Raw genomic sequence first — 20,947 nt, 5'->3', positions numbered from 1 at the left:
CCAGTTCGTGGACTAGGCCTCCATTTCAGCCCTGCAGAAATGGTGCTCTGGTGGCAGCAAGAGGGCACCCAAGAGACACTTCTTGTGTGTGCCGTCGGTGCTCCCTGCTTTTAGGGAACATGCAGGGGCTGGGATTGAGGTAGGGCTGGACTGGCATTATCATTTATGCTTGCTCTTATGGTTTGTTAGGAATCCTAAATTGGAGGCGGTAGGGGGAGTGCCACATGTGTGTCTCCAAAGGGATGGAGAGTCACAGCTGGGACGGATAGTGGCCAACCTAGATGTTGGGATGCTTGAGGTGGAGACCCACCCCTTCAGGCTGCTGTTGTGTATGCAGATTGAGTCTAGTTGAGAAGTTTGCTTCACAACCAAAGTTCCTTTGATTTCCAGCTACATCCACCTTACGGCCCTTGAGTACAGCAGTCTGCTCCTCTGTGGCGGTTCACTTCTGTCTGAGTCTCTTACCAAAGCAAAATGTATGAAGTGCCTAATCCTCTGCTTGTCAGAACAGTTGTACAGGAAATCCACCTTTCATAAGGGGTTAGGCTTGAGTTTAGCTGTACAAACTGTCCCTCTCATTCCTCCTTCTATATCTCTAGTGCTAGAAGCCCTTGGGCTTTTTCTCCTAAAGGATCTATGGGTAGATTTCTCCAGGTAATCAGCACTGCCTGACCTTCACTTTCCGAACTGCTCAGTTTAGAGTAAATTAACAAAGAGAGAGCCAGCTTAGCCAACAAATTTTTGTGAGAAATAGATTTGAAGGTCAGAAGAGGCTAGGCTTTAGAAGGCAGGCCAGAGGAGGACACGTCCTTCAGCTATGCCCTCTATCCCTCTGGGGGAGATATAACTATCAACAGGTTGCTTAGCACAGCCTTCTTCCCTTAGAATTCCCTGGAAAAGAGGAAAAGTTAAAGAAGTGAGTATGTCAAGGGAACCTCCCTATCTTTCTTGACTCTGATTTCCAGGGTCCTTGTTTTTAGGACGACTGTTACTTTAGGCTGGGAAAGAGAAACAGTTATGAAAAGCTAAAGAAATGAGAAAATTCAGTCATATCAACAAAAGTAAGCCTCTTATGTGTCAGTTGAAGAAATGATTTCTGTGTTTGCCCCAGTGTGACACTGTGGGTTGGTGTCCTTGGTTCTTTGGTTTGGAGTGCTGACGTGTAACATCCCATCATAACCCGGGAGCTGAAATGGGCCAGATAGCTCATCTCTCCTGCCGTTTTACAGCTTCCCAATTTGATTTTCTTTTGCTCCATGAAGAACTTGTTCTGAAAGGAAGACATTACTGACAGGAATGTTGGCAGCAGGACTCCCAGCTGCCTTTCCTGAGTTCTCTTTAAGCTTTTCCTGGGGAGAAAAATTCTAAATGGGTAGGTTACAGGGGACTCGGGCCAGATAGGTACTATGTGTTGACGACAAAGGGAAAGTAGGTGTGTTCTGGGGATGGGGTTAGAGGGAGTAAGTTGTACTTTGTATCCTAATCAACTAGATGATGGTCTGAGGAAGAATTGTGGCTTTCAGAGGTAGTGACCAATAACGGCAACAACAAAACGACACCGCGTTAATACTTGATGACATTTTATAGTTACTGTGTATGTATTTTCATTTGATTTCTCCTATCAGCTGTCTGAGACAGGTGGGACAGATATTTTGTATCTTACTTTATAGATGACCTGAAAGGGAACAGAAAGTTTTAGTAACTTAATCAAGGTTGCATGGCTAGTAAATTACATAAATTAACCCAGGTCTTAAGTGTCCAGCCTTCCCTATCAGAAGACAGAAAAACTTCCCTGGACTTAATTGAGACAGTTAAACAATGAAAGCATCCCCTGATACCCCGCCAAAATCTGAGCAGCTGCTGTTCTTTGATGCAAAAAGTGATCCTGGAGTCTGATTTGAGACTGAAGAGGAGCAAGTAGAGATGAAGGAGTTGGGGGGTGAGAATTCTCCTGGGCTACTTGAGCCTCTAGTGGGACCACGGATAATAAGCTGGCAGAAGGATATGGTTTAGGGATATCAAGATTGTTGTTGAGGTTCCATATTTACTACTCTCATGGATAAGAGGGAATCTCCCTCTCACAATGGAAAGCATTAAAAAATTTTTCTTTAACGTTTATTTCTTTTTGAGAGAGAGACAGAGTGAGAGCAGGGGAGGGGCAGAGAGAGAGGGAGACACAGAGTCTGAAGCAGGCTCCAGGCTCTGAGCTGTCAGCACAGAGCCCGATGTGGGACTCGAACTCACAAACCACAAGATCATGACCTGAGCCGAAGTCACACACTCAACCCACTGAGCCACTAGACGCCCCTGGAAAGCATTGTTAATGACCGATTGGTAAAAGTAATTTTCTGTCTTTCTCTTGTTTTGGGAAATGTAGTGTCTGTGTTTCTATCTCTCTCTTTTAAAGGACTTTTTAGGAGCATTGTTTCTTACTGTCACAATCTTTTCTAATATCCCTCTTGCTTTTAAAATAGAGGCCTTTCAGGGCACCTGGGTGGCTCACTCGGTTAAGTGGCCAACTCTTGGTTTCAGCTCAGGTCATGATCTCACGGTTGGTGATTTTGAGCCCCATGTCAGGCTCTACACTGACATGCGGAGCCTGCTTGAGATTCTCTCTCTCACCCTTTCTCTCTGCCTCTCCTGCACTCTCTCTCTCAAAATAAATAAATAAAACTTAAAAAATTAAAATAAATTCAAAAGAGGCTTTTCAACATGCCATTCTCTTTTTTTTTTTTTTTAAGTTTTTTAATGTTTATTTATTTTAGAGAGAGACAGAGTACGAGCGGAGGAGGGGCAGAGAAAAAGAGGGAGACACAGAATCTGAGGCAGGCTCCAGGCTCCAGGCTCCAAGCTGTCAGCACAGAGCCTCTATGTGGGGCTCGAACTCATGTAACCCTGAGATCATGACCTGAGCAGAAGTCAGACACTTAACCGACTGAGGAGCCCCTCACATGCCATTCTTAGAAGAGACTGTGATTCTTATTTTTGGCCTAGGGAAAAATGGATATATTGTTCATGCAGAAAAGAGGATGAGAGGCTAAAGCATTTGAAAGGATGATAAAGTGAATACACATGGAACCCCTACCTAGATTAAGAAATAAAATCTTGTTAGCACCTCAGAAACTCCCTGTTGTGTTTTGTGTGCACCCTTCCAGGTAATTGTCCCTCACCCTTCCAGGTAATCGTCAACCTGACCTGTGGAGTTCATCCCCTTACTTTTCTTTATAGTGTTGTTATAAGTACGTCCTCTTAAACAAAACATAGTTTGGTTTTGCTTGCATATAAATGGAATCATGCTTAATCATGTTATTTACATTCTTTTTTTCTCTGGCTTATTTTGTTCCATGTAATGTTTGTGAATTCTGTCCATGTTGATGTGTGTGGTTGTAGTTTATCCATTTTCATTGCTACAATACTACATTTTATTCATTTATTACAGTTTACCCATTCTTATGTTTAAGGGCATTTGAGTTGTTTTCTCTTTGGGGTTGTTATGAACACTGAATCCGTTGACAGTTATTGTAATTATTAGAGCATTTGGATTTATATATACTGTCTATTTCTTTTTTTAAGTTTATTTATTTTGAGAGAGAGAAAGAGAGAGAGGGACTCGGGTAGGGGCACAGTGTGAGGGGAGAGAGAGAATTCCAAGCAGGCTCCACACTGTCAGTGCAGAGCTGGACACGGGGCTTGAACTCACAAACCGTGAGATCATGACCTGAGCTGAAACCAAGAGTCAGACGCCCAACTGAGTGAGCCACTCAGGCGCCCCTATACGGTCTTATTTTTTAAAAATAAGCTTTTACTGAGGTAAAGTATGTACACAATAAAATGAACCCATGTTAAGAATGTATTTAAATGAGTTTGACCCATTTATATACCTAGGTAACTAATGTTCACAATCAAAACACAGAACATTCCATCATCCTGAAAAGTTTTCTTTGTGCTCATGCCAGTTGACCTCCGTTCCTACCCCTGGCCCCAGGCAGACTACCGACCCGCTTTCTGTCACCATACACTGGATGTGCCTTTTCTAGAGTTTCATGTAAATGGAATCAGTGTGTACTCTTTCGTGTTTTGCTCAGCTTCACGTGTCTGAGATTTATTCATGTTGTTTCTGTGTATCAGTACTGCATTCCCTTATATTACTGAATAGTATTCTACTGTGAGGGTATAATACCATTTTGTTTATCTAGTTACCTGTTGATAAATGTTTGGGTTGTTTCTACTGTTGGGCTATTATGAACAAAACTGCCGCGAATGTTGGTATGAAAGCCTTTTTGTAAACGTATATTTTAATCACTTGGGTAAATACCCTGGAGTAGATGTTCTGAGTCATACAGTAAAGTATATGTTTAACTTCATAAGAAACTGCTAAATTGTTTTCCAAAGTAGTTGAGCCATTTTACATTCCTTGCAGCAAGGTGTAGGAGCTCCAATTTCTTTGCATCCTTGCCAATATTGGGTATTGTCAGTCTTCTTTACTTAGTGGTTCTGGTGGGTATGTGGTGCCATTTCATTTTGGTTTTAATTTCGTTTTGTGTTTCCCTGATGACTGAGGATGATGAGTGAGTTTTCATGTACTTATTTACTATTTGTATATCTTCTTTGGTAAGTATCTACTTAAATCGTTTGCCCATTGAAAAATCAAGTTGTTTGCCTTTATTATTAAGTTTCAACATTTCTCTCTGTGATCTGAATATAAGCCCCTTATCAGATATATATTTTGCAGATATTTTCCCCTAATGCTTTCCCATTCTTATACCCATTTTGTTCCCTTTTTTCTTCTTTCTTACTTTCTTTTGGATTTTTTTCCCCACTCTTTTCTTTTCCTTTCCCTACTAGTTTCTTTTTATTTTATTAGTGATTAACCCTAGGAATGAGAGCATATACACTTACCTTGCCAAAAGTCAGGTTATTCAGTATTTTCATTCTCTTCTGAAATAATACAAGGGCCATGGAATACTTAAATTCTATACTGTATCTCTCCAGTTTATAAGCTGCTTTGTCATGTATTTGAATTGTCTTTTTCCTTTCAAACCCTACAAGACAAATTGTTGCTGTTTGTTGTTGTTGTTATTATGTTGTTGGTAAATGCTTGTTTAGATCCACTCATATTTACTATGAGTAAATTTTTCTTTTCATTCTTTTTTGCATTTCATAACCTCCACCTGGGATCATTTTCTTTCTGCCTCAAGTATATTCTTTAGAATTTATTTAGTGAAGTTCTTTTGATGACAGATTTTTTCGGTTTTTATTTGTCTACAAGGCTTTACTTTCCTTATTCCTTTCTTAATAAATAAATTATTAACTTAATTTTTTTGTTTATTTATTTATTTTGAGAGAGATGGAGAGCATGGGTGGGGTAGGGGCAGAGAGAGCAGGAAAAAGAATTCTAAGCTGACTCCATGCTGACACAGTGTGGAGCCCAGCGTGGGGTTGGAACTCAGGAACGGTGAGACTGTGATCTGAGCCGAAATCAAGGGTTGGGTGCTTAACTGACTGAGCCACCCAGGCACCCCTATTTTCCTTATTCCTGAAGGATCTATATTCACTGGTAATAGGGTTCTAGGTTAATAGCTATTGTTCTTCAGTCCCCATTTAAGATAATTTATTGTCTCTGGGCTTTCACCGTTGCTGATTGAAAGCCAACCATCAGTCAAATTGTTTCTCTTTTAAAAATAATCTGTTCTTTCTGGTTGCTTTCCAGGTCTTTTAAAAATTAAAAAAAAATTTTTTTAAATTATTTGATGTTTTGCAGTTCTAATGATTTGTCTAAGCTTGGATTTATTTTTTATTCTTCCTGCTAGAGATTTGTTGGGCTTCACATATCTGTGAGTTGATTTCAGCAGTTTTGGAAAATTCTTAGCTGCTTTTTTTATTTAAATGTTTATTTATTATTGAGAGACAGAGAGAGAGAGAGACAGAACATGAACATGGGAGGGGCAGAGACAGGAGGAAATGCAGAATCCGAAGCAGGCTTCAGGCTCCGAGCTGTCCGCACAGAGCCCGACGAGGGGCTCGAACTCACAAACTGCGAGATCATGACCTGAGCTGAAGTTGGATGCTTAACTGACTGAGCCACCCAGGCGCCCCTTTTAGCTGCTTTTTAAAAATATTACATCAGCCCATGCTTTCTCTTCCCCTTCTGTGACTCTAGTTAGTCAGAGGTTAGACCTTACTCTATGTCTTTAGTGTCTCTTAAACCTCTTTCAGTTTTTTGACTTTTTGTGTTGTGCTCTGCATTCCAGATCATTTCTTTAACTCTGTCTTTCATTTCACGAATCTTTCCTTAGCTATATCTAATCTGCTAAATATGCCCCACTGAGGTTTTTTTTTACTTCAGTTATATGCTTTTATTTCCAGATATATTTTGTTCAAATCTACCCTTTTTTTTTTTTTTTTTTTTTTTGTTGTTTCTTGTTCCCTGGACGTATTTGTGAGCTTGTCTTTTATTTCTTTAAAATATACTAAACATGGTTATTTAAAACTCTATGAATAAGGGGTCCTTTTAGATAACTTTCTGCTAAGCTCTTATTTTTGCTGGTTGTCATTCCTGTGCCTTGTTTCCTGTGCAATTAAAATTTTTTTCTTATTTTCTTTGGAATTCATTATTGGGAGTGCTTGGAAACCTGGGATGAAAATTGGGAAAAGGACTTGAGTTTGCTTTTGTCCACAGCCTATTGTGGGCAATCTAAAATAATCATTCTAAATTAAAATACCTGCTTGAGGGTTTACAGACCACTCAGGTTATGTGAATCCAGGCTGCATACTCCTGTGAGGGCTAGGGCATGGTCCATATTTTCAGTGTAATATTTTTCCTCTTCTGTTCAGCCCTACGATTTAACAATCTTTTCCAACTGTCTTATCAAGGGGCCATGGGTTAGTTCTTTTTTTTTTTTTTTTAATGTTTATTTATTTTTGAGAGAGAGGCACACAGAGAGTGCAAGCAGGGGAGGCGCAGAGAGAGAGGGAGACACAGAATCTGAAGCAGGCTCCAGGCTCTGAGCTGTCGGCACAGAGCCTGACGCGGGGCTGGAGCTCACGAACTGCGAGATCACATATGACTTGAGCTGAAGTCGGACGACCAGCTGACTGAGCCACCCGGGTGCCCCATGGGGCCGAGGGTTATTTCTGATTCACTCTCACACCTTGGATGTAGTGCTTTAGGATCCCAGCTTAATGGCAGAGATTTTGGGCACCCTCTTAGGCTAGCTGTACCCATGAAGCTTTGGAAACCAAAGCTCAAGTTCATCAGGTGGCAAATGGTCTTAGGGTAAAGTCTGCCTGTAATGCATGCACACTTTTATCCCTAGTTTCCCATCTTTACACAATCTCTGACCAGAAGATTCCGTTTTAATTTCCTAACTCGTGTATGCTTTCTAAAAAGATTTTTAAAATACCTTTTCCAGGATAATTAGTTGTTTCCTTGGGAGAGTAGATCAAGGTACCTAATCTGCCGGGCATGTTACTAGAGAAAATGCTGTGACACCTTTTTTCTTTTTACCATCAGACTTGAGCATTTGTTTAGCTCTGCCTGGAGCAGTGTGACGGGGGCAACCGTATTCAGGGTGGCAAGGGCATGTGGGCTGCTTTCCAAAGAGTAGGTCTTTTTCCAGCTCCTACAGTCTAATTTTATGGCAGATGGTGTTACTGGGTTCACATTTTAAAATTTTTCCAAGAGGTGTTCAAGGTGTAGACTACTGGGAAGACTACTTGGGTGGGGAAGGAAGGTAAAGAGAGGCTTGCAGCTGAAATGATAGAAACCATTTATTACCAAAAGGGTCTGAGCTAGAGATCTGGAAAAGAGTGCTCTCTAGTTTCAGCCACATTACATTACATATCTGGTGAACCCTTGTTGGCCCATAAAATCTTTTCCATTAGTCAGGGTGCTCTGTGCTTTTGTTCTTGACTTCTGCTGTTCTTAGAGCTGTTTAGTTGGCTTGTATGTCTCAGTTTAGAAGTCAGATTGTCACATATTTAGAATTTTATTTACTGTAATTGCAGTTTTCTGGCTTCTTTAGGCCCTTTTCAGATACAGGACTCCCATCTTGAAGCTTATTTCAGAAAATGCCCCTGTGATCCCTTGCCCCAAGTGCCAACAGCAGATGCAACAGTTGACACGCGGAAGGGAATTTCCAACTGCTGGGCAGGTTTCTGAAATCCAGACACGTGCTGTTCACACTTTGGCTTCTGAGGCAGGGATCAGTGGTTGAAGAGGGGAGGGGCTGGCAGGGGACTGGAGGGAGAAATATCTTACAGTGCCTGCCCAAGGCTTATGGCTGTGTCAGCTTTCTTCATCCCTTCTCCAGCTGGCGTTGGCAGGGTAGAGTAAATCACTGTAGAGTGGTTATGAGCCGAACTCACTGGGGGCTTCTTTGAGGCACACCTGTGACGTCATCCTGTTATCACTGCTTGTTCTGCATAACCTCTTTTCACCTCTCCCTTGAGAAAGGGTGATGCCCAGAACTCGTGTCAGGGCAGTGAGTAGAGAGAAATGTTTGGTAATCATTATTTTGAGATGCCTGCTAAGGACACAATTGCAGGCCATTGACACATTCAAGATTCCACATTGGAAGAGAAAATCCTGTTTGTAAACATGGCCTGCATACCTCATAAACTTCTTTTTAAACATGAAGGAAAAGACAATCCAGAAAGACTTGAAACTCCTAAGTGGTCTCTCTTGATCCCCCTCTAAACACACACACACACACACACACACACTCAGACACACTTAGACACACACACACACACACACACTGCTCTCTATACGGCAGTGATTCTTTCAAAAACATCAGATCATGTCACTGTGTTCGGAATCCTCCACTGGCTTCCCATTTCAGTCAGAGCAAAGCCATAGTCTCTACAAGAAAACTCCCCCTCTTCCCCACCCTCCCACATCGCCTCTCTCTGACCTCATTTGCCGCTACTGTTCTCCCCCTGGCTTGCTTACTCTGTTTCAGCCACACTGGCCTTCTTGCGGGTCCTCTGATAAGCCAGGGATTCTTCCACCTTTGAACTTTTGCATTAGCAGTTTTCTCTACTTGGAATGCTCTGCTGCCAGCTGTCTGCATGGCAGATCCCTCACCTCCTGCAGGTCTGCTGAAATGATATCACCGTGAGGCCTGCCCCAATCATCTTATCAACAGTGCTGTACTCCCAGCCTGTACCCCTTGATTACCTCTGTATCCTGCTTGATTTTCTTTTTTCACAGCTTACATTCTCCATACTAGGAAACTCATTTTGGGGGCATATGTTTATTACTCATTTTCTCCTACTGCTCCTCTTCAAGAACATAAACTGCCTGCAGTTAGGGATCCTTACCCTGTTTTATTCACTGATGCATTATGAACCTCTAGAACAGTGCCTGGTGTGCTATAAGTTGTCAATAAACGTGTTCAACAAGTCAGTCTGGGCAATGCAGATTGAAAGGCAAGGCCTGGGTATCTGTTATCTGGGGTCATTGTTGATAATCTTACTGTCTTCCGTGTTTTTTCCTTTTTCCTTGTTTTTTTCTGACACCTCAGAAAATGTAATTTCCAAATACATATTTTGTATCCTGGCGTTAAATTAAAATACATTAAATGTGTTTTGGTATTTACTGTTAATCCTGGAATCTATGTCTTTGGGGCTCTGGAGAGCAAAATTTCTTGGAGAACAGCATAAGTTCTGTCCTTTCTCATCTCCTAAATCTTCCATCATTTATTCTCTGTCCTTTCTTCCTGCACATAATGTTATTTTAGTTCTCCTTTACTGTATTTTCATTCTCATTTAACTAGAGCAATTTGTCCTCTTTATGTAAACTAGTTTTTTAACTTAATTAATTTTGAGAGAGAGAGAGAGAGAAAGAGAGAGAGAGAGAGAGAGAGAGAGAGGTCGGGAGGGACAGAGAGGGAGAGAGAGAGAATCCCAAGCAGGGTCTGCACTGTCAGCACAGAGGCCAATGCGGGGCTCGAACTCACAAACCATGAGATCATGGCCTGAGCTGAAACCAGGAGTTGTATGCTTAACCAACTGAGACACCCAGGCACCCCTACATATTTTTTTAAAAAGACTTAACATTTTTGTTTTTGTTGAGAGTACTAAAAAAATAGGAAAAAAGCTGGAAGCCACCTGTAAACTTCCCAGCAATGACATTCATTCCTACATGTATATATGAATATTCAAGCTTTTCGTAACACAGTTGAAAAAATACTGAATATAAAGACGTTTGATTCTACTGTTTTCACTTAGAGGTATTCAAAGTTATAAAATCCTTTATAATCATGTTTAATGGCTGAATATCATTCTCATACGAATATGTTAAAATTCACTTAATCCGTATCCTGGTTTTGGACATTTTCCCCCACTTTTCTAGTATTGTGAATAATGCTATAATTAACATCTTTGTACATAAAACCGTTGTCTGCATTTCATATTGTTTTGTTAGAACATATTTTTAGAAGCTCAGATTTTGAGTTAAAGAGTTTGAAGTCTTTTAATGCTTTTGATACATGATGCTGGATTACTTATTAAGAAGTTGTGCCAGCTTACACTCTTTAACAGGAGTGTTTGAGAATGCCCAGCTACCACCTCTTACTGGCATTAAAGTATTTTTAATGTTTTACAGTTCTTGGCATAATGTAAACATTCATATATTTGTTGAGTAAATGATAGACGAAAACCCATCTTTTTTTTTTTTTTTTAATAGACTTTGATTTTTAGAGAAGTTTTAGGTTCATAGCAAAATTGATCGGGAAGACCAGAGAGTTCCCATATATCTCCTGCCCCCAAAACATGCACCATCTCCTCCACTATCAACACTGGGAACCAGAGTGGTACGTTGGTTACGATTGATGAACCTATATTGATACATCATTATCAGCTTTAGCCCATAGTTTACATTAAGGGTTTACTTTTGATCTTGTACATTCTGTGGGTTTTCAGAAATGTGTACTGACATGTATCCAGCATTATAGTATCATACAGAGTAAGTTCATTGCCCTAAAACTCCTCTGTGCTCTGCCTATTCATCTCTTCCTCTCCCTAACTTCTGGTAACCACTGATCTTTTTACTGTCTCCATAGTTTTGCCTTTTCCAGACTGTCATATAGTTGGAATCATGTAGTGGGTAGCCTTTTCAGATTGACTTCTTTCATTTACTAATATACATTTAAGGTTCCTCCACATCTTTTCAGGGCTTGATAGCTCATTCCTTTTGAGTATTGAATGATCTCCATTGTCTGAATATACCACAGGTTATTTGCCAGTTAGCCTACTGAAGGACATCTTGGTTGCTCTAAGTTTTGGCAGTTATGAATAAAGCTACTATAAACATCTGTGCAGGTTTTTGGGTGGACATAGTTTTCAGCTCATTTGGGTAAATACCAAGCAATGAGATTACTAGATCATATGGTAAGACTGTGTTTAGTTTTGTAAGAAACTGCTAAACTGTTTTCCAACTTATCTTGTTTGAAATTGCATTTCTTTGATTACTGATGAGAATGGGCATTTTTTTCTGTTTTGTTGTTTATAGTTCTGTTTGTAGTCTCTGCTCATTTTTCCATTCCAACCTGGTATCTTTCATGTCAATTTATTTGAGCTTTATTTTTACATTTATTTATTTAATTTGTACGTTAGAAGGAGACACAGAGAGAGCATGAGTGGAGGAGGGGGCAGAGGGAGAGAGAGAGAGAAAGAATATCCCAAGCAGGCTCCACGTTCACGAGGTGGAGCTTGACGCAGGGCCCAGTCTCATAACCGTGAGATCATGACCTGAGCCGAGATCAAGTGTCGGCCGCTTAACCAGCTGAGCCACCCAGGTACCCCTATTGGAGCTTTGGAGATGGTAAATATAATGAGTCCTTTCTGTGTTCACTGGTAATTTTCTTATTTGTGTGTGATTTTTTAAGTATGTTTATGGTTTTTTAAATGTACAAAAGTTTTAAATTTTTATTTAGTTAAAAATGTCATTCTTTTTCCTTTGTAATTTATTCCATTGCTCTTAAGCTTTGTTAGGGCTTTCTACTGGAGAAGTTTTTTTTACTAGATCTGCAAATATATTTTCATTTCTATCAGCTGGAGGGAATTCTAGCACTATTTGTCAGGTAATTTCATTCAGTTGGTAAGAGATGTAAGGAACCCTACATCCTTACTAATGTGATAGCAGCATTGTCAAACTAGATCTTTTGCATCATACAAAGTTCCTAACCAGCAGATCAGCCTGGTGTATATATTACTTTGACTGAGGTAAGGTTGGAGTCATCATGAACTGCATTGTCAGGGTCAGACCTTTTACTGCACCTCACCTCACCAGGTGAAAACTTGTCAGCTGGGAATAGTTTAAGCTTGGAAAGTTAGCATGGGTATGTCAGTGAGTAGTCTTGTCTTGCCATTTCAGGGAGGAAAGAATTTGGTTGCCTTTTGTGACTCTCCCACTTTTCACTAACTAATAATTCATCTGTGCATTAATAGACTATTTCTACTGAGGAAGTACATCTTTCTTTTGGAGTAAAAACTCTTGAAATAAACCATGTTTTGAGTTGAGTGCTAAGGGAGTAAGGCTGTGCCAGTTGGGGCTCTCAACACTGGCTCATGGGACCATACTCAGCCAGAGACATTTGCATACAGATGTTTCCCATAATCTCTGGTGGCCCTTTTCATTGGTTAGTCTTGGCTTTGGAAGCATTATGAAAGGTGTATTTAGGGCAGCATTTCTGCTGAGCAAGTCAGTGCCCCTGACTGTCCTGGGCCCAGGGATGTGCAGGCGGAGAGTAGTAGTAATGAGATATTTCTGAAATTTCTTTGGCTTAAGGAATTCAGAGAGAGGTATAGGGGTGGAGCAGATGTATGCTGCCCAGTATGGAGAGTCAGGTCATGACATTTGTATTTTCTGGGTGATAGATCTTGGGTGTGGGGTCATCTGCCAAAAATGTGATCTCTCTTTTCTCTGAAAGTCATGTGATCTCATGGTTATGAACTTTGCAATTAATCACATTTTGTAAAATTATACATATTATACATACGTTTACTTAAAAAGACTGATGGATGTACCTCAGAACTTAATCATAATTCTCTAGGATGGTGGAATTAATGAGTGTTTTAAATTTTCTTTTGCTTTCTCTGTTTTTTTGTTTGTTTTAGTTTTTTGTCACGATCACATTTTTGTCATAGAAGTGTGTTCTTAGAAATTGTAATGACAAAAATATTTGAAGTTAAATAAAACTAGGTTCTAATTCTGACTGTGTCATTTGCTATATCGTCCAAATTACTTAACCACTTCTCTATCTGTTTCTACACCTAGTATCTTGTGCATAGAAGACGTTTAAGAAGTATTAAACGAATTAAACCTCCTTGCTGTATATAGTATGTTTGCCACTGATTTGCCATTATTTGTCGCCTTCCCTTAAGGGGAGATTATTTTCTCTTTTGAACTTTGAATTTCAAACAAAGCAACTTTGGTTTTGAGGGTTTACCAACTGTATTGTTTCCTTTGACATTGCTGATTCTTCAAATTCTCTTCGTTCATTCCAGAGGAATCAACATCCTGATAGGTGAACTAGAGAATATTCACCTAATTCTAGAAAGTGCAATTATTTTGGCTTCATAAAGTGCATAGATCACTCAACTAGAGTATATACTCCATGAGGGCAAAAGACTATAAGGTATTTTATCAAATCCCTAACAGTGTTCAAGGCAGATTTCAAAATTAGGCACTTAATCAATAATGGTTGGTTGATTGATTATCAGGGTCTGGAGTTGTGTAAAATGAGTTTCAGCATATAAGAAATTATATGTAAGTTATACGTGTATATCTGAGTTTATATATAACGAGTTTAGGCATATTAAAATTATATTTACATTCTTTTAAACTGCCTTATGCAAAGCTCCATGCTGATAAAGCCATCAGAGAACTCTCTTTGAGATGGTAATGCTCCAGGAGACTGCTTTGAGAAACCAAGATTAGAATCTGTGATATACTTTTCCCCCTTTTTTCTAGCTCCAGACTATGGGAATCTCTCCCTCTGAAGACATTAGGAAGCCAAATTGATAAAGAAATTCATATTAACTAACTAATGCTCTTTAGCCACTCACTGATGCTCCTTTGCAAAGGATACTGAAGCAGTTCATTCAGCTGCCTGGTACCTGCCTTCCGGGTTTCACCCTTACTTTGAGGCCCTTAAAGGCAAAGAGAGTCCTCTTAGGAAGTGGTGGAAGTGCCTCCACATATGTGTGCTATTTCTTTAAAAGAAAGTCTAACGGAAGTGATGCTGTAGGGAACATCTGCACTTGGGGCTGAGTGGAGAGAGCGAGATGCGCTGCAGCTGGTGTAAGGCCCTGGCAGGCTGAGGCGCTGCTGTCTATTGGGGTTTACTTCTGTCTACATTGAAACATGGCTTGGGAGGGGGTTGGTGGCCTGCTGCCAGCCTCAGTTAGCCTGCCCTTCTCTTTCCTCTTTCCTCCTCACCACCAACCCCCGCCCCCCCAACTCCCCTCCCTCATGCTTTAAAGTCACATTTCCAGGCCAGACGTAGAATTAATCTCTGGGCACTTCACATTGCTGGCAGCTGAAAGCAGGATGTGGGATCTTTTTTTTTTTTTCTCTCTTTCTCTCTCTCTGCGTCTTGGCTGACTTTTTTACCTCTCGAAGAATTTGGAAGGCCGTGAGATCCCCCCCCCCCTCCTCAAGTACTGTGGAGTTTTTCAGCACGCTGATCACCCTGCTGCGGCTTCACCCTAATAGACTTCATATGTTGATGCAGTTGACATCAGTATCAAACTATTTTACATGTGATCTGGTGTATTTCCTGAGGAAATCTGCAAGATATTTATTAAGAACTAATAAAATAAACCTCTCCATGAGTTTTTAGGTAGTTTTCAATTTTTCATGTCTCTCTCGTTTCCTCTTATCAATGAGTTGCTATTTTCTCTCTACTCTGACCATCACAAAAGGAAACAAAAATAAATGTTTTAAACTGTTCCTGAAGGGACAGAGAGAGAATAGTTCTGCCATGATGTATCAGCCGGGGCTATATTTTTAGTGCAGCATTGTAGAAACTAAAAATATCCTGTTATAGTGGATCCTTTTTATAGGTCTGTGTGTGTGTGTATGTGTGTGTTTATAATGTTGTACGCACAAGTGCCTTTGTGCATCGGCAGCCGCTCTCCCCATTACAGCTGGACTCCATTAGTCCTTGAAAATTAATGTAATCCCAGTTAAGAAAAAAATTAATTACTCTACCAGAGCTGCATTTTATCCAAAGCTAGTGTTAGCTCCTTAGCTGGCAGCTTAGTTTTTGAGAGGCTCCAGGGGCCCGTGGAGTTGTGGCTATGGTATCACAGCATTTGCTGCTGTGTTTTTCCTGTTGAGAGCAAGCATTCCTCAGTTCTTTAGGATTGGACACGTGGCATGCAGAGAGTAACTGCAGACCCCTCTTCCTCAGTGAAATACCATGTTCCATTCTGGTCATCCCCCACAGCGTTGTCTGCCACAGGTTTAACTCACCTGCCATAGCAGCTTTTCTTATCAGGATTTTGTTAAAAGGAGATTCTTTGGCAGTGGCTGATTCTTTTAGTGTTCGCTGGAGGAGAAATACCGTTTATTAAAGTCCAGGAGATGCATGGGATTTGCCTAGGAGGGTTCTTTGTGGACAATTAAGAATGAAGGTCACGTTTTGTCCTTACTTTTTGTCTGAAGTTGGACTGGTCTGTTTAATGCACACCTCTTATTATAAATGAGTGTGTCAGAGTTGACTGCTGGCTTCTAGTAAGACTTCTCAGCACCAGCCTGGATGAGGGGCTTCCTGGCTCAGCGTGTGAGTAACGTCTCCAGCTTTGTAATCAGTGTTCTGGGATGAGGTGCAGGGCACAGCCCAGAAGTTGCTGCAGTCCGCCTCGTTTCGTGATACAGCTCTTGTGCAATTGCCTGCATTTGTTGTTGTTGTTTTGTTTGTTTTTCCTCTTTGGGGGCCTGGGTTGGGGTGGAAGGGTAGAGTGATGGATAGGTGGGAAGGACGGTTGTTTGTTTCCTTACGGTCAGACTCCCCAGACTCTCTGCTGAGAGCCCGGCCACGGTCCATCTGTGTTGGATTGCAGTTCTCTTTTTGAACTGAGCTGGGGCGTGGGCAGCATAGGCCTGTGTACCTCGTGACAGGCCTTCCCAAATCCCATGATGGCATGGATCCTCACGATGCTGTTCAGAACAAAAACAGGGTTAGTGCCCTTTTGTTTCTTTTTGGGCATGGGTTCGGAGGCTTGTCTGTGGACCTCATGTTCTCTCCTGCTGGTGACTCCAGGTCCTCTCCTGATCCCCTCCCTATCATCCCCTAGCTGACAACTAGTTGAGCCCTTGGCTTCCTGTACTTGATCCCCAGGCAGTGTAGTTCAGTAAAAGTAGTAATTAGGCCTTTTACAAATTTATTTTATTAGTGAAGAGAGTTGGTAGGTAATGGGCTGTAACTCTAACACAGCCAGTTTGGAGATTAATAAAAAATTTAAAAAGAGCAGTTTTTACCAGAGGCAGCGGGCCTGTTATTTCGAGTCCTCAGCTGAGCCGAAATCAGAGCGGCGTGGGACCCATGGCAGACTGGCTGCTGAGAGATGCAGAGCCACGTTCCTTGTTGTTACAGTCTGTGCAGTGCCCGTCCTTGAGGGTGTTTTACGCTGGCATTGGAAAAAAAGGAAACCTTGTTTTCCAAGAACTCTGCTCTCTCTCAGCTTGATAAGCATTTAAAAATAAAAGCTGCACAATTGAAATTGGCAGTGCATCCTCATTCTTTTGTCTCTCTGTTTATTTTTTTCCCTCATCCCTCAACATGTGTGCTACAGCCCATGGTTATTACACCCTCAAGAATGATGGCCTGGAACTCAGCAAACTTGCACCAGGGTCTGCCCGCCCTCCATTCGGCTGTTTGAAGCTGGCTGAGGCACCAGGACCCGGCACTGAGCGGTCTGGTGGATCAGCCTCAACAGCTCCATCTGTGGCACATTTCCCTTTTCCCCTGAAGCTGCTGCCTGGAATTTTTAGCTTCTCCAGAATCCTGATTGTCAGCTCGATCTTTCTTGTTAGTTTTTGCAGTTAACTTAATTGATTTGTTTACCTCTCCATTGGAGGAGCTCCGAAAGAAAGTGCTTTGGCACTAATCAGGAGCAGTCCTGGCTTTTTAAAAAGATTCTTGTGAGCTAAAATCTTACAACACTGACCCGGGGAGAAAAAAAGCTCCTATGGTTTGGGCTAGGGTGACGGTAAGCCCTGGTTTGCCCAGACATAGACCCTGTTTAGGAATTATTTAGCAGCACACCATTTAGATCTCACAAATATCCCAGTTTAGGAGATAAATTTTAGCATCACCCTAGCTTAGATGAATTTAGCAAAAAACAAACAAACAAAATAAGTCACTTGCTACAAACTGTTAAGACTTTGTCTAGAAATGTAATGGATTGTAAGTCAGTGCCAAACCCTGCCCTAAGCATTGCATGCAGATTCCACTGGAGTCATGCACATGTGACCTCAGAAAGAATTGCTATATCTCTGGCTCTGTGAGTGAGGACTGGCCTTCCTTCTGCTTGAGTAGGTCCTGGTAAAGCCAACTTTGAAACACCATGTCACTTGTTTTAGCAGTTCTGGTTATCATTGCCTAGTTGGTTGAGTCAGAACCTGGAGTTCGTTTTTTCGTGGGGTGTGGTTTCAGGTTTGCAGACTTCCTGGTTGATGCCTGTGAAGGGTTGGTGCCTGATGTAACTAAATAGGGTGTTACTTCAGGTTAGTAGTCCTTGTTTTTGCTTGGCTGGTTGGGCTGAACCTGGTATTACCGTTTCCCAAAGAATATTTTTGGTTTGAAAACTGAAGGTCAGCAGTTCGCAAGTGCCGAACTGAAAGCCAACTCTGTGGTTTGTCTTGTGCCACTGGGCCAGCAGCACTGCAGCCCTGATCGATTGATCTGCAACAGTATGAGACCACGAACAGCAACTGCCAGACAAAACTCCATTTCACCCCATTTCCCTGTCCAACCTGTGTCTCTGCCCAGATCCCCTTTCTTTTTCCTTGTATGTCTGTCTCACTCTTGGTTATGTAGTTCACTTTTTTGAGTCTATCTTTTTCCATCTCCCTGTCTCTTTCCATAACAGTTTTTAATAATGTTTTAGTTAGTTCCAGCCTTTTCCCTGAATGGATCCCATTGGAAAATGCATTTGAAAGGAAACAGTTATACACTTCCCTTCCTTTGAAAGTCTGTTGGCACCTTTTCCAGTGCAGTAAACCATACAACATGTATTTTCAGAGTTTCCAAACACAGACATGCTGGCGTTAAATTTATGAAAAAATATTTTATTCAGCTGTATGGTAACTGTGACTTTTAGAGATGCTGATCAGATTTGAAATTGGTACTGACTTTTGGGACGCTAACAGGTTTATAGATCTCTGCAGGATATATAGCTACACTGGCTCCTGGGGAGTCCATGATGCATTGTGCCATGGCCTTTGATTGCAGGTTGGGCAGGAGGAGCTGGGGCAAGAGATGTAGATGTGGGGTTCCCCCCAGCCACACCCAGAGAAAAACAGAGAAAGTCAGTGAGTCACTGATGAATATTGCATAGCGTTGTTGTGCACAGAAGCAGAAGGTAAATTCCTTCTATTCATAGAAGGTAAGTCTTTTTCTTTTTATTACTCCAGCCACGGACTGGAGGTCAAATAACACCTGTTTGTGTGGTATGTTATTTACTTTAGAATGCTTTGTATTCAAAGCAGTGATGATATTTCTAATGTCTATGAGTGATTATGTCACTCCTCCCTTTTTATACCTTTAGGCCAGTGCCAAAAAAAAAAGTTAGAATCACTCCTCTGTATTTAAACATCTGTGGGTTTGACTGAGGTTTGAATTTGGTCCATAAGGACAGTGGCCCTTCTCAAGGATCCTGGCTGTTTGTTCAGAAGATCGCTGGGAATGCTATTCAAAGAAGCCTTTCAGATAGGGGTTTCTTCCAAATTGCTCAAGCATCTCAACTTTGTATTGGCTCACTTAGATTTATGCACTATGCTGTTTCAACTTTCCTTTGCTTGTCAGCCTAACAGTGGGCCTGCTGCAGGGTGTTCAGGTAGATTCTGTGCCTGCCGCCATAGGACAGAGGCTGCCAAAGACAACCCGACAAAAAGCTGAGCATCCTTCAGGCTGCATGTCCCACTCAGTTCAGTTAACAAGGGTTTGTTAAGCATCCATTCTGTGTCTCATTCTTCTTAGCTTTTTTGGTGGCATTTGCCTTTGTTGACTGCAGACTTTCCAGAAAGGCTTTCAGTGATCATAACTATATTCTCTGTGTTCTCCTATTCCTCTTCACCTGTTTCTTGGGTCTTCCCTTTCTCATCCAGCATCCTAAATGTCAGCACTGACTAAAGATATCCCCTTGGCTCTCCTCTCTGTAGTCTTTTCCCTATTTGGTGTATTGTAAAATCTCATGGTTGTAACTGTCACCTCTCGGTGGATTGCTCCCGAATCTCTTTTCTGCCAGATCTTTTTCCTGAGCTTTAGCCCACATTTCTACCCTCTGGGACATTATCACCAGGAATCTCAAGCTTATTAAAAAATTATGCATCCTCTGGGGCGCTTGGGTGGCTCAGTCGATTAAGCCTCCGACTTCGGCTCAGGTCATGATCTCACAGTTCACGAGTTCAAGCCCCGCGTCGGGCTCTGTGCTGACAGCTCAGAGCCTGGAGCCTGCTTCGGATTCTGTGACTCCCTCTCTCTCTGCCCCTCCCCCGTTCATGCTCTGTCTCTGTCTCTCTCTCTCTCTCTCTCTCTCAAAAAAAAATAAACTTAAACAAAAATTATGCATCCTGTTTTTCATGTGTTGCAAGTCAGGCTTCCCAGGAAGCAAACTCTTGAGGTGTAGATTTGCATCCCCCGGAAGCTGATTGGGGAATGCTCTCAGGGTCAGTACCTGCAAGGACATGGAAAAAGCAGAATGAGGCACAGGGAGAGTCGAACTGCACCGCAGCTGTTACAAAGGCATTCCTATAGGGATCTCTTCAGAATAGTCCCAATTGGACCAAAGGGGCTAGACCTTTATGCCCTTTTATACCCCCTCCATCAACCAGCGAGTGGATAAGAGTTACCCCTGGGAAGGGGGGGCGATTCACATTTCTTTAGCTGAGAGTGAGCCGGGGAGAAGGATCATCTGAGATCTGCTGCCAGCACTCTTGGTAGTGGGAGAATGAGTGCTTTAGTCCTGGGCAGTGCACCAAACCATCTCCTGCCCCACCAGAACCGTTCTCCCATGCACGATCCTTCTGTTCTTCCTCCCCATGTCATCCATATTCTCAGGCTGTCTCGGCCTCACTGTTTCTACTACGTTGAGGTGTAATTCACGCAGAACAATAATGCACAGATTTTAAGTGTTCAGTTTGATGGGTTTTTACAAATGCCAACCCCACTTTTTATTCTTTTTCTCCTTTACCCTGTATGTTAGGAGTGTTTGAAAATAACAAGAACCATCTTGAAATAGCTTAAACAAGAAAGGAAATGTATTGTGAAGAATACATTCAAGTGAAGAACTTGAGGACAAGGATATAGCTAGGCCTGTCGAAGGGTTTGGAACCAGGAAAGCCTTTTTCTTCTCCTCTGCTTCCTTCTGCGTATTTCTTGCTGTTGTACTTCTTCCCCTTCCTGGCATCATTTTTGTGTAATGCATTTTTACAAATAAAGTTATTTCACCCTTTCCAATGGTTCTCTCTTCCATTGTATGTATGTCCTATAATTAATTAATTTTTAAAATGTTTATTCATTTATTTTGAGAGAGAAACAGCACGCACATGAGCAGGGTAGGGGCAGAGAGAGAAGGGGGAGAGAGAATCCCAAGCAGGCTCTGCATTGTCAATGCAGAGCCCAACACGGGGCTCGATCCCATGAACTGTGAGATCATGACCTGAGCCAAAATCAAGAGTCGGACACTTAACTGACTGAGTCACCCAGGTGCC

General features: G+C 41.7%; 1 protein-coding gene across 3 annotated transcripts in view; it reads left to right on the top strand.

Annotated features, from left to right (window-relative positions):
- SMG6 (SMG6 nonsense mediated mRNA decay factor) overlaps positions 1 to 20,947 on the top strand; it is a 227,433-nt gene that overhangs the window by 60,163 nt on the left and 146,323 nt on the right. The gene's annotated exons all lie outside the window — the stretch shown is intronic.

The sequence above is a fragment of the Panthera uncia genome, chromosome E1, assembly GCF_023721935.1.
Source record: "Panthera uncia isolate 11264 chromosome E1, Puncia_PCG_1.0, whole genome shotgun sequence".
Lineage (NCBI taxonomy): Eukaryota > Metazoa > Chordata > Mammalia > Carnivora > Felidae > Panthera > Panthera uncia.
This window is presented reverse-complemented; position numbering and strand designations above follow the sequence as displayed.